This window comes from Loxodonta africana, chromosome X (genome assembly GCF_030014295.1).
Source record: "Loxodonta africana isolate mLoxAfr1 chromosome X, mLoxAfr1.hap2, whole genome shotgun sequence".
NCBI classification, from domain to species: domain Eukaryota; kingdom Metazoa; phylum Chordata; class Mammalia; order Proboscidea; family Elephantidae; genus Loxodonta; species Loxodonta africana.
In genome coordinates, this window is record NC_087369.1 from 107,477,132 (window position 1) to 107,490,863 (window position 13,732).

Here is a 13,732-nt window from a genome sequence, read left to right on the forward strand (position 1 = left end):
GCGCAGGTGTTAAGCACTCCGCTGCTAACTGAAAGGTCAGCATTTGGAACCAAGGAGCTGTTCCTTGGGAGAAAGATGTGGCAGTCTGCTTCTGTAAAGATTATAACCTTGGAAACCCTGTGGGGTAGTTCTACTCTGTCCTAAAGGGTCACTATGAGACTAAATCGACTCAACAGCAGTGGGGTTTTTGTCATCCATTAAAGGAGCCCTGGTGGTGCAGTGGTTAAGCATTCAGCTGCAAACCGAAGGGTGGGAGGTTTGAATCCACCAGCTGCTACTTGGGTGAAAGATGTGGCAGTCTAATTCTGTAAAAATTACAGCCTGGAAGTCCTATAGCACAGTTGCAGTTTTACTCTGTCCCATAGGGTAGCTATGTGTAGGGATGAACTCAAAAGCAACAGGTTTTGGTTTATCATCCATTAAAAATAAACAAAAACTTGAAAAACTCTTCTCTAAAAGTCAGAATTTTTTCATTTCCACTATCAAATTCTTATTTCCAGTTTATCTCTCCTCCATAGATTGTTCTTAATTCATTTTTTTATATTTTAAATTCTTATATAAGTGATAATATCATACTTACCAGCAAAAAATTATATAATTTGTCATTTTTAAATATTGTTTTTATTTCTTAAAACTATGTGGCTCAAAGTGCTAAAAATTGCTAAACTTGACTTATCATTACAATTATCAATAGGAAAAATTGTTTGAAACAAATATTATATGCATTTTAATGATTACCAAATAAAAAAATAAAATTTTGTTGGAAATGTCTCTTGAGATGTATAAGCATAGTTACTTCATTTGCTTATAGACAGGGTTAAGCATTATATTTTATTTCTTATACCCATAAACTGCAAGAAAACATTTACATAAAATAGCACATGAGGATGGAGTTTTCTATGGAAATATCACTCAATTGTTTAATAAGCTTCTGAATTATGTGATAAAAATAATATAGTGTTTCATCATCTGTGAAACTCCAGGAGGTCCTTCTTCAGTTTTTTTGAAAGCAGAGAATTAATTATCAACTCAGACACCAATATTTAGAGTAGCCCCGTATTTTTGTGTCTTGGGAGTTCTCTCTCTACCTGTGAAGCAATATGACACATTAATACTTGAGAGGGGTAGAAAATATTCCCCCCCCCTTTTTTTTAAATGGGAATTAAGGTTGCTGTAGTAGTGGAGCCAAGAAATAAGAGAAGCCTTGGTCTTAGGCAGAACAGTTTCAGTAAAGAATAGAAATTGAACATTAGAAACATTATTCTCTTAAACGTGTATGCCCTGGTAACCGTTGTGGACACTCAGACTGCTCTTCTAAGTGGTTCTACATTCCTCCAAAAGAATATGGGAGAATTTCTGAATCTCCTGTACATTCCACATAGGCTATGTGGCTCAGAGCCCTATCTCAGAGGCACCTATCAAGACATTCAATCCTCACTTGCTTCTCTTTGCCATGTGGAATGAGGCAGGAAGGTGAAGATTCAGGTTTGACGGTCTCTTATTTTCAAAAAAATTTTTAAAAAATTTTCTCTCAGTTTACGTCCAGCTTCATCATTATTTCTATCACCGTACCCATTTTCCATTTTTGGCCCACTTGGAAAGTTTTCCCGTGCCCCCAGGGTATTTTATATTCCCCTCTTGGAAAACCTCTGTTCTTGGTAGCCAAAATTATAATGCAAGAGGCCAGTTTTTAAGTGAAGTGTAGCACATAAAAAATGTTTGGTTTATTCCTCTGATTTTGTACTTACTGATTATAAAAACCTCAAAAGCATTATATTCATTTTTAACAAACAATCACTTCTGTTCTGTAAGTGGAGGGGCAAATTGTTAATATATGCAATAATGTCAAGGGAGTTACAACCATTTTCATTAACATACCTACGTGGATCTGGGATTTCAACAATAACTCTAATAAAAACTGTGTTCCAAACAAGTTATATTTTTGAACATTACTTTCTGTTGCTTCACTATTGACTATAATCTCCAAATTAATATATTTATATCAAGAAAGCAATGTAATATAAAATAAAATATGACATAATTTTATTTCAAATATGCATATATATATAAATATATATATATATATTTGTTGTTACCTATGTTGCTATGAGTCAGAATCAACTCAACGGCAATGGGTTTGGTTTTATCTTTGGTTATATTAGTGTGAGTTTACTTTTCTCTACTTTCTGAATTTATTTTCTTCTTTTTTTATATAATTTTTATTGTGCTGTAAGTGAAAGTTTACAAATCAAGTCAGTCTCTCACACAAAAATTTATATACTCTTTACTACATACTCCCAGTTGCTCTCCCGCTAATAAGACAGCCCACTCTCTCCCTCCACCCTCTCTTTTCATGTCCATTTCACCACCTTCTTACCCCCTCTACCCTCTCATCACCCCTCCAGGCAGGAGATGCTAACATAGTCTCAAGTGTCCACCTGATCCAAGAAGCACATTCCTCACCAGCATACCTTTCCAACCCATTGTCCAGTCCAATCCACGTCTGAAGAGTTGGCTTTGGGAATGGTTCCTGTCCTGGGGCAACAGAAGGTCTGGGGGCCATGACCACCAGGGTCCTTCCAGTCTCAGTCAGACCATTAAGTCTGGTCTTTTTGTGAGAATTTGAGGTGTTCATCCCACTGCTCTCCTGCTCCCTCAGGGGTTCTCTGTTGTGTTCCCTGTCAGGGCAGTCATCAGTTGTAGCCGGGCACCATCTAGTTCTTCTGGTCTCAGGATGATGTAGTCTCTGGTTCATGTGGCACTTTCTGTCTCTTGGGCTCGGAATCACCTTGTGTCCTTGGTGTTCTTCATTCTCCTTTGATCCAGGTGGGTTGAGACAAATTGATGCACCTTAGATTGCTGCTTGCTGGCATTTAAGACCCCAGACGCCCCTCTTCAAAGTGGAATGCAGAATGTTTTCTTAATAGATTTTATTATGCCAATTGACTTAGATGTCCCCTGAAACCATGGTCCCCAAACCCCTGCACCTGCTACATTGGCCTTTGAAGCATTCAGTTTATTCAGGAAACTTCTTTGCTTTTGGTGTAGTCCAGTTGTGCTGGCCTCCCCTTCACCTAAAGTAGTTCTTATCTACTATCTAATTAGTGAATACCCCTCTCCCTTTTTTTTCCTCTCCCACCCCTCCTCCCTCCACCCCTTGTAACCATCAAAGAATATTTTCTTCTCTGCTTAAACTATTTCTCCAGATATTATAATAGTGGTCTTATATAATATTTGTCCTTTTGCAACTAATTTCACTCAGCATAATGTCTTCCAAGTTTCTCCATGTCATGAAATGTTTCACAGATTCATCACTGTTCTTTATCAATGTGTAGTATCCCATTGGGTGAATATACCATAATTTATTTATCCATTCATCTGTTGATGAGCACCTTGTTTGCTTCCATCTTTTTGCTATTGTAAACAGTGCTGCAATAAACATGTGTGTGCATATATCTTTTCGTGTAAAGGCTCTTATTTCTCTAGGATATATTTCGAGGAGTGGGATTGCTGGATCCTATGGTAGTTCTATTTCTAGCTTTTTAAGGAAGCGCTGAATCGATTCCAAAGTGATTGTGCCATTTTACATTCCCACCAGCAGTGTATAAGTGTTCTAATCTCCCCACAGCCTCTCCAACATTTATTATTTTGTGTTTTTGGATTAATGCCAGCCTTGCTGGAGTGAGATGAAATCTCATTGTAGTTTGGATCTGCATTTCTGTAATGGCTAATGATCGTGAGCATTTCCTCATGTATCTGTTAGCTACCTGATTGTCTTCTTTAGTGAAGTATCTATTCATATCCTTTGCCCATTTTTTAATAGGGTTATTTGTCTTTTTGTAGTTGAGTTTTTGCAGTATCATGTAGATTTTAGAGATCAGACACTGATTGGAAATGTCATAGCTAAAAACTTTTTCCCAGTCTGTAGGTAGTATTTTTACTCTTTTGGTGAAGTCTTTGGATGAGCATAGGTGTTTGATTTTTAGGAGCTCCCAGATATCTAGTTTTTCTTCTGCATTCTAAATAATGTTTGTATACTCTTTATGCCATGTATCTGGGCTCCTAACATTGTTCCTATTTTTTCCTCCATGATCTTTATCGCTTTAAATTTCATTTTTAGGTCTTTGATCCATTTTGAGTTAGTTTTCGTGCATGGAGTGAGGTTTAGGTTTTGTTTCATTTTTTTTGCAGATGGATATCCAGTTATGCCAGCACCATTTGTTAAAAAGACTGTCTTTTCCCCATTTAACTGTTTTGGGGCCTTTGTCAAATATCAACTGCTCATATGTGGATGGATTTATGTCTGGATTCTCAATTCTGTCCCATGGGTCTATGTATCTGTTGTACCCGTGCAGGCTGTTTTGACTACTGTGGCAGTATAATAGGTTCTAAAATCACGTAAAGTAAGGCCTCCTACTTTGTTCTTCTTTTTCAGTAATGCCTTATTTATCCGGGGCCTCTTTCCCTTTCATATGAAGTTGGTGATTTGTTTCTCCAACTCATTAAAGAATGTTGTTAGGATTTGGATCAGAATTGCATTAAATGTATAGATTGTTTTTGGTAGAATAGACATTTTTATAATGTTAAGTCTTCCTATCCATGAGCAAGGTATGTTTTTCCACTTATGTAAGTCTCTTTTGGTTTCTTGCAGAAGCGTACTGTAGTTATCTTTGTATAAGTCTTTTACATCTCTGGTAAGATTTATTCCTACGTATTTTATCTTCTTGGGGGCTACTGTAAATGGTACTGCTCTGGTAATTTCGTCATCGATGTTCTCTTTGTTGGTGTAGAGGAATCCAACTGATTTTTGTATGTTTATCTTATATCCCGATACTCTGCTGAACTCTTCTATCAGTTTCAGTAGTTTTCTGGAGGATTCCTTAGGGTTTTCTGTGTATAAGATCATGTTATTTGCAAATAGAGATACTTTTACTTCTTCCTTGCCAATCTGGATGCCCTTTATTTCTTTTTCTAGCCTAATTGCTCTGGCTAGGACCTCCAACACAGTGTTGAATAAGAGCAGTGATAAAAGGCATCCTTGTCTGGTTTCCGAACTCAATGGGAATATATTCAGGCTCTTTCCATTTAGAGTGATGTTGGCTGTTGGCTTTGTATAAATGCCCTTTATTATGTTGAGGAATTTTCCTTCTATTCCTATTTTGTTGAGAGTTTTTATCATGAATGAGTGTTGAATTTTGTCAAATGATTTTCTGCAACAATTGATAAAATCTGTGATTCTTGTCTTTTGTTTTATTTATGTGGTGGATTACATTAATTGTTTTTCTAATGTTGAACCAACCCTACATACCTGGTGTGAATCCCACTTGGTCATGGTGATTTATTTTTTGGATATGTTGTTGAATTCTATTGGCTAGGATTTTGTTGAGGATTTTTGCATCTACGTTCATGAGGGATATAGGTGTATAATTTTCTTTTCTTTTGGTGTTTTTAACCTGGTTTTGGTATCAGGGATATGGTGGTTTCATAGAATGAGTTTGGTAGTATTCTGTCCTTTTCTGTGCTCTGAAATACCTTTAGTAGTAGTGGTGTTGACTCTTCTCTGAAAGTTTGGTAGAACTCTGCAGTGAAGCCATCCGGACCAGGGCTTTTTTTTGTTGGGAGTTTTTTGACTACATTTTCAATCTCTTCTTTTGTTATGGGTGTATTTAGTTGTTGTTTTTTTTTTTTTTTTTTTTAGTTGTTTTAGTTCTGTTTGTGTTAGTTTAGGTAGGTAGTGTGTTTCTAGGAATTCATCCATCTCTTCTAGGTTTTTAAATTTTATAGACTACAATTTTTCACAGCAATCTGATGTGATTCTTTAAATTTCAGTTGGGTTTGTTGTAATATCCCCCATCTCATTTCGTATTCAGGTTATTTACTTACTCTCCTGTTTTTCTTTTGTTAGTTTGGCCAGTGGTTTTTCAATTTTGTTGAGTTTTTCAAAACACCAGCTTTTGTTCTTGTTAATTCTTTCAATTGTTTTTCTGCTTTTTATTTCATTTAGTTCAGCTCTAATTTTTGTTATTTATTTTCTTCTGGTGCCTGTGGATTTCTTTTCTTGCTCTCTTTCTATTTATTCAAGTTGTAGGGATAATTCTTTGATTTTAGCCATTTCTTCTTTTTGTATGTGTGCATTTATTGATATAAATTGGCCTCTGAGCCCTGCTTTTGCTGTGTCCCAAAGATTCTTATAGGAAGTATTTTCATTCTTTTTTGATTCTATGAATTTCTTTATTCCACCCTGAATATCTTCTATAATCCAGTGTTTCCTGAGCAGGGTATTGTTCAGTTTCCAGTGTATCGATTTCCACTTTAATGGCCTTATGGTCAGAGAAGATGCATTGTAATATTCAATGTTTTATTCAATTTAATATTTCAATATTTTCAATGTTTGGATTTTGCTAAGGCTTGCTTATGCTGGGAATGACAACTCGAAGAGGAATGGTGTTGCATTCATCATCAAAAAAAGTGTTTCCAGATCTATCCTGAAGAACAAAGGTGTCAGTGACAGGATAATATCCATATGCCTACAAGGGAGATCAGTTAATATGACTATTATTCAAATTTACACACCAACCACTAGGGCCAAAGATGAAGAAATAGAAGATTTTTATCAGCTACTACAGTCTGAAATTGATCGAACATGCAATCAAGATGCATTGATAATTACTGGTGGTTGGAATGCAAAAGTTGGAAACAAAGAAGAAGGATCAGTAGTTGGAAAATATGGCCTTGGTGATAGAAACAATGCCGGAGATCAAATGATAGAATTTTGCAAGACCAACAACTTCTTCATTGCAAATACCTTCTTTCACCAACATAAACGGCAACTATACACATGGACCTTACCAGATGGAACACACAGAAATCAAGTTGACTACATCTGTGGAAAGAGACGATGGAAAAGCTCAATATCATCAGTCAGAACAAGGCCAGGGGCTGACTGTGGAACAGACCACCAATTGCTCATATGCAAGTTCAAGCTGAAACCAAAGAAAATCAGAGCAAGTCCACGAGAGCCAAAATATGACCTTGAGTACATCCCACCTGAATTTAGAGACCATCTGAAGAATAGATTTGACACATTGAACACTAGTGACCAAAGACCAGACGAGTTGTGGAATGACATCAAGGACATCATCCATGAAGAAAGCAAGAGGTCATTCAAAAGACAGGAAAGAAAGAAAAGACCAAGGTGGATGTCAGAGGAGACTCTGAAACTTGCTGTCAAACGTCGAGCAGCTAAAGCAAAAGGAAGAATTGATGAAGTAAAGGAACTGAACAGAAGATTCAAAGGGTGTGTCGAGAAGACAAAGTAAAGTATTATAATGACATGTGCAAAGAGCTGGAGATGGAAAACCAAAAGGGAAGAACATGCTCAGCGTTTCTCCAGCTGAAAGAACTGGAGAAAAAATTCAAGCCTCGAGTTGCAATAAAGGATTCCATGGGGAAAATATTAAATGAAGCAGGAAGCATCAAAAGAAGATGGAAGGAATACACAGAGCCATTATACCAAAAAGAATTAGTTGATATTCAACCATTTCAAGAGATGGCATATGATCAGGAACCGATGGTAATGAAGGAAGAAGTCCAAGCTGCTCTGTAGGCATTGGCAAAAAACAAGGCTCCAGGAGTTGATGGAATATCAATTGAGGTGTTTCAACAAACAGATGCAGCGCTGGAGGTGCTAACTAGTCTATGCCAAGAAATATGGAAGACAGCTTCCTGGCCAACTGACTGGAAGAGATCCATATTTATGCCTATTCCCAAGAAAGGTGATCCAACCGAATGTGGATATTATAGAACAATATCATTAATATCACACGCAAGCAAAATTCTGCTGAAGATCTTTCAAAAATGGCTGTAGGAGTATATCGACAGGGAACTGCCAGAAATTCAGGCTGGATTCAGAAGAGGACATGGAACCAGGGATATCATTGCTGATGTCAGATGGACCCTGGCTGAAAGCAGAGAATACCAGAAGGATGTTTTCCTGTGTTTTATTGATTATGCAAAGGTATTCGACTGTGTGGATCATAACAAACTATGGATAACACTGCGAAGAATTGGAATTCCAGAATACTTAATTGTGCTCATGAGGAACCTTTACATAGATCAAGAGGCAGTTGTTCAGACAGCCTAACAACAACAACAAAGGCTTGCTTTATAAGCTAATATGTGGTCTATTATAGAGAATGTTCCATGTGCACTAGAAAAGAAAATATACTTCGTTGCTGTTGGATGGAGTGTTCTGCATATGTCTATGAGGTCAAGTTGGTTTACTGTGGCATTTAGATCTTCCATGTCTTTACTGAGGGAAACCCTGGTGGCGTAGTGGTTAAATGCTATGGCTGCTAACCAAAGGGACGGCAGTTCAAATCTGCCGGGCGCTCCTTGGAAACTCTATGGGGGCAGTTCTACTCTGTCCTATAGGGTCACTATAAGTTATAATCAACTTGAGGGCACTGGGTTTGGTTGTTTTCTTAATGTTTTTATTGAGCTTCTTTCTGGATGTCCTGTCCTTCACTGAAAGTGGTGTGTTGAAGTCTCCTGCTATTATTGTGGAGCTGTCTATCTCACTTTTCAATGCTTGTAGAGTTTGTTTTATGTATCTTGCAGCTCTGTCATTGGGTGCATAAATGTTTAATATGGTTATATCTTCTTGGTGTATTGTCCCTTTAATCATTGTATAGTGTCCTTCCTTTTCCTTTCTGATAGATTTAACTTTAAAGTCTATTTTGTCAGAAATTAATATTGCCACTTCTGCTCTTTTTCAATTGTTGTTTGCTTGATATATTTTTTCCATCCTTTGAGATTTAGTTTGTTTGTGTCTCTAAGTCTAAGGTGTGTCTCTTGTAGGCAACATATAGATGGATCTTGTTTTTAATCCATTCTGACACTCTCTGTCTCTTTTTTGGTGCATTTAGTCCATTTACATTCAGGGTAATTATGGATAGGTATGAATTTAATGCTATCATTTTGATGTCTTTTTTGTGTGTTGTTGACAGTTTCTTTTTCCCACTTAATTTTATGTGCTGAGTAGATTATCTTTATATATTGTCCCTTCCTTACATTTGTTGTTGTTGATTTTATTTTTGCTGATTCTCTATTTTTTTCTTGTATTTATTTTGATGAGTACGATAGTTTGTCTCCTTTGTGGTTACCTTTTTTTTACCCCTATTTTTCTAAATTTAAACCTAACTTTTGTTTCTTTATATCGCCGTAGCTTCCTGTCCATATGGAAGGTGTATGAATATATTTCTTAGTCCCTCTTTATTATTTTAATGTTCTCTTCTTTTATATAATAACATCGCTGTTACCTTGCTTTTTTTTTTTTTTTTTTTGGATTTCCCTGTTTGGGTTGACTTCTAGTTGCTCTGCCCAGTGTTCTTGTCTTTGGTTGATACCTGATATTATTGATTTTAACCAAAGAACTCCCTTTAGTATTTCTTCTAGTTTTGGTTTGGTTTTTACCAATTCCCTGAACTTGTGTTTATCTGGAAATGTCTTAATTTCACCTTCATATTTAAGAGACAGTTTTGATGGATATATGGTTCTTGGCAAGCAATTTTTTTCCTTCAATTTTTTAAATATGTCATCCCATTTCCTTCTTGGCTGCATGGTTTCTGCCGGGTAGTCTGAGTTTATTCTTATTGGCTCTCCTTTGTAGGTGACTTTTTGTTCATCCCTCACTGCTCTTATAATTCTCTCTTTATCTTTGGTTTTGGCAAGTTTGATTGTAATATGTCTTGGTGACTTTCTTTTAAGATCTACCTTATGTGGAGTTCGATGAGCATCTTGGATAGATATCTTCTCATCTTTCACAATATCAGGGAAGTTTTTGGCCAAGAAATCTTCAACAATTCTCTCTGTATTTTCTCTTATCCCTCCCTGTTCTGGTACTCCAATCACTCATAGGTTACTTCTCTTGATAGAGTCCCACATGATTCTTAAGTTTTCTTCATTTTTTTTTAAATTCTTTTATCAGATTTTTCTTCAAATATATTAGTGCCAAGTGATTTATCTTTGAGTTCAGAAATTCTAGCTTCTACTTGCTCAATTCTGCTCCTCTGACTTTCTATTGAGTTGTCTAATTCTGTAATTTTATTGTTAATCTTCTGAATTTCTGATTGCTGCCTGTCTATGGATTTTTCCAACTTATTAAACTTTTCATTATGTTCCTGAATAATCTTTCTAATTTCTTCAGTTGCTTTATCTGTGTGTTCCTTGGCTTGTTCTGCATATTGCCTCATTTCCTTCCTGATGTCTTGAAGGGTTCTGTATATTAAAGTTTTGTATTCTGCATCTGGTAATTCCAGGAATGCAGTTTCATCTAGAAGTCCCTGGATTCTTTGTTTTGAGAGTCTGTTGAGGTGATCATGGCCTGTTTCTTTATGTAATTTGATATTGACTGTTGTCTCTGAGCCATTTGTAATTTATTGTATTAATTTATGCTTGCTTACTGTGTCGTAGCTGCTTGCTTTGTTTTGTTTTGGTGTACCTCTATGGGTTCCTTGAGTGAGCTAGCTTGATTATTTTTGTCTTTGGAGCTCTGACGTCCTGTCCCCAAATGACTAGAGCTGTTATCTGGTATATCAGTCTAGGATTCTATTCAGTTTTCTTGTATGAATTCAGGTCAGTTTTCCAGGTAGCTGATCATTAAGTGTGTGGTACAGGCTCTGTCCTACAGTCTTAGAGGAGCAGGGGTGATTGGCGTACATACCAGTATCTTATTGCAGCAGAGGATCACACTCTGAATAATGCAGGAGGCTGAGAACCAATACCCGAGTGTCTCTGAGGAAAACGCATCCCTGTTTCCTAGTGTGTGCAGGTGCCTGGGTTCTGCAGACAGACCATGGGCACCCAATGTTTTTGTTTGTAAGGACTGGGAGGTACTAGTTATCCTTGGACCACTGTTGTGGGTGGCTGAGTGACCTGAGTGGAACTACCAGTCCTTAGGTCCCTGATGTGGGTAGATGAGGACCTTGTTTAATAGGCAAAGCAATTTCAAACTTCAAACACCCACCTCTCCACTGCACAGCTGAAATGGTTGGAGTCTGCCAACAAGGGCCTATTCTCTTGAAATAGGCCCACACAGGTCCATAGAGAAGGGAAAGGTGCTCAACGTCCACGGAGGGTTTGCCTGGACAGGAGCCTCTTCTGTCCTGAGCTCCCCTCACTTAGTAGAACTAGTAAATTATCTTTTCCCTCGATTGCAAAATTTTTCCTTCCCCAAAGCCGTTAGGATGGCTCTAGGCACTTAACAGGGCCTATCGCAGGCCCTGGGAATTCAGCCGCTGAAGCCCGCTTGAGGGGAGGGTATGCGGAAAAATGTAGGCAAGTACTTAGCTTTTGCTGAGAGTGCTGTTCTTCTCAGGGTCCAGAGGTGTGGGCAGGCTGTGTGGCTGGCTTCTCCCTGAGGAAACTGCGGCTGAATGCTAGTACCAACCTGCTGCCACGGCTCAGGAAATGGTGCTTGAGGGCTCCCTGCGATTCAGGTCTGGTAACTCCTCTCTGCTTCTGGATGGTCTCTTCCTTCCCCTGCCCCTCAGTTTGTTTTCTAAGCTTGCCTTTGAAGCTGAGGGGTCCTAGCTTGTCACAAATATACTTGTTTCACTTGTTTTTTCAGGTCTTTGTTGTAAAGAGGGCTTGTGGGAAGCGTCTATCTTTTCCACCATCTTGGCTCCGCCCCCTCTTCTATTTTTATGGTATTAAAATATCTACGGTTTTATGCTATAAGTAGCATAATAACAGAGCCGTGGTGGCACAGTGGTTAAGAGCTACAGCTGCTGATCAAAAGGTTGGCAGTTTGAATCCACCAGCCACTCTTTTGAGACCCTATAGGCAGTTCTACTCTGTCCTATAGGGTCTCTGTGAATCAGAGCTGACTCAAGGGCACCTACCAAAAGCAACAGGATACTAATAGGTAGTTGTCACTGTTACTATGTTTTATTTCTTTTATTCTCCTTTGCAAAATACAAATTCACCAGCCCCATATTATTTTTCAAAATTTTTGTCCATTCCTTCCAAAATTCAGGAAATCACTATACATAGTAAAAGTTGTCCAAATCCTTCCTAAGAGAACCCTCCCCCACAAAGCATCACTCGTCAAGGTTTGTTAGGGAGATAAAAGACATAGAACCAAATAGGAAATCTGAATGAACTGGGTAGCACACTGAGGGACACTGGATTATAATCACAGTTCTAATCTAAGGAACCTGGAAAGAATTACATATGTGAACCCCACAACTTAGGCTGCTAAGCATTAAATGAAATCTCATTTTGATGTCTGTTTGGCATATTATCTTCCATTATTAAATGTATGAAATTTTTATGTTAGGACTCTTCTACTAGCTAAAATTATTAGTTCACCATGCTTTTTACAAAAATTAAAAGTGAAATGCATAGAAAATAGAATGCTACTTTGTATAGTTTGATAACTTGATATAAATACAAACCCAAACTACTTACACCCTACAACTGATTAATATTATTGAGTAAAAGAAAGGCAGTTCATTTATTTATTCATCATGTATTTGTTGAACATCTGCCAGGCTATTCCCAATCAATCAGCTAACAGAAAACTTACTGTATCAGACCATTACGCCCTGTACCGAGGCTTGTTAAGGTGTACAAGACTCTATCCTGACTTTAATAATTTTACAACATACAAGGAATTGGTGAGCATAAGCAAGAAGATAAGAAAGAACAGAGCAGACTTTGAAAATAATGAATAGGTCTATTGGACTGGAGATCAGAAATCCTCTAACACACCTTTACAGAATCCACATTCCAAGCACTCTAACATTTAAAAAAGAGGCAAGAATCATTGATGGCTATGTTATGATCCATATGTATTACCATTTCACGGAACATCTACTCAGTCAAGTGCACTTTGCTTCATAAATACTTGCTTTTTCCCAACCAAATTTTTATAACACTGATTCCATTCCAACTTTTTTCTCCATTGATCACAAGTAAAATAATGTATAAATGATATTAAAGTTATCTAAGATAAACTGAGTGAGTTCAGAATCAATGGTGGATGGAAATATATCATATACAAGGTGATCAAATGTACCACTGCTTCTAATTTTGGAAATATATTGAAAAATTTGATTAAAAATTATTTGTAAAGGAGTTAATATTATCCTTGTCAAGGACAATACAAAAATATTACTTGAACCTTTAAAGTAAAACAAAACAAAGAAGAAACTTGCATTGTTTAATCTTATGCGTCTGAATACCTTTTCCTTTCACCAATTTGGATATTCTTGCTGTTCATGCATAAGTGAGTCAATTGAATACTAAAGTATAAAATTCAGCCCTGGGTTACAAATGTCATTAGTGCCGTGGCACTCACCCTCTTAATGTTATTACAACTTTGAATGCAATTGCTCCATCAGACTCACTCTGCATGTGTAAAGGCTCATTTTCTATTCATCTGGTCCAAACTATGACACTACAGTACATTCAAAATCTAGCCATTGGTTTCATATTCTTTCCACATAAACTGTAATCATTTTCTTATAGACACACACACACACGTACACTCTTGATTACTTTTAAGCATCAGAATTATTTTAAAGCATATATATATATATATATATATATATATATTTGTTTTTCTGTAACAAATTTTCTTAATTTCCAAGCCACCCCTGCATGGGTCTGAACTGCCAACCTTTCAACTGGCAGTTGAGTACTTAACCATTAGCACTACCCAGGGACA